The following is a 1,112-nucleotide window of genomic DNA, read 5'->3' on the forward strand; positions in this document are numbered from 1 at the left end:
GTTGAGATTAATCAACACCAGTCTGGGCTGTTTGCCCACTCTGTCTACCAGAGACAAGAGACCCACACCCTGAACTAGACATTATTTTTCTCCTCTATTTTTTTTCTTTCCCTGTTTTTTTGATTGGTTGGTTTTAGTTTTGATTTTGAATTTTCTTTTCTCCTGACTTCTTGTTTTTATATGAATATGAAAATTTTTATAAGAATGTGAAAAAACAAAAACAAACTTAAGAAAATTTCTCACTTTCATGTTGTTGCTCTGTTTTTTACTTATTTTTATTTCATCTTTCTCTCTTTCCTGCCTTCCTTCTCCTTCCATTTCTAAAAGCTTATATAATTTCACTATGTCCTTTGGCCTTGCTTCTCATTTCTTACCTATCTTCTATTTCTTTATTTTTCACATTAACCCATTTTAAATCTTTTCCTCTGAGCCAATGTGAGAACAGAAGCTCAAATATAGATAATAGTTAGAGATCATAAAAATACGGACTTCTTAAAAATATCAAGGTGGGGAAGGGGCTGGAGAGATGGCTCAGTAGAATAAGTGCTTGTCTGAAAAGCACAAGGACCTAAGTTCAATCCCCAGTTCCACCAAAAAAATAAATAAATAAAAATAAAAATAAAAAATAGCAAAGCAAGGAAACCTGGAATGGGAGCACATGCTTATAATCCCAGAACTCAGGAAGCTGAAGCAGGAGGAGCACTGTGAGATCAAAGCCAGCCTGAACTGCATAGCCAAACCCAGATTCAAAAATCCCAACAAAAAATGGGACCACAAAAAGTCAATTTGGAAGGTGCTAGATGGTGCAAGGAAAAATAAGATAAGATTGATCAGAAACAATGAAAAAGCCGATGATAGCATGAATATTTTTTTAAATACTGTTCACAGAAGTAATGGCAGAAAAATTCCCTGGCAGGGGAAAATAAATTCACATATGGCTAAGTGAGGTATGTAGAATTCCAATTAGCCATGATCAAAAAAAAAACTTCCATGAATGTTATAATAGTCAAGATTCGAGAAACTCAACATAAGAGCAGAACATTAAAAAGCTGTTACAAGACTGTTGAGACAACTCAGTGGATTAAGCACCTGCTTAAGCAAGTGCAGGAATT

Source organism: Octodon degus, unplaced genomic scaffold, assembly GCF_000260255.1.
Source record: "Octodon degus isolate 3935 unplaced genomic scaffold, OctDeg1.0 scaffold00091, whole genome shotgun sequence".
Lineage (NCBI taxonomy): Eukaryota > Metazoa > Chordata > Mammalia > Rodentia > Octodontidae > Octodon > Octodon degus.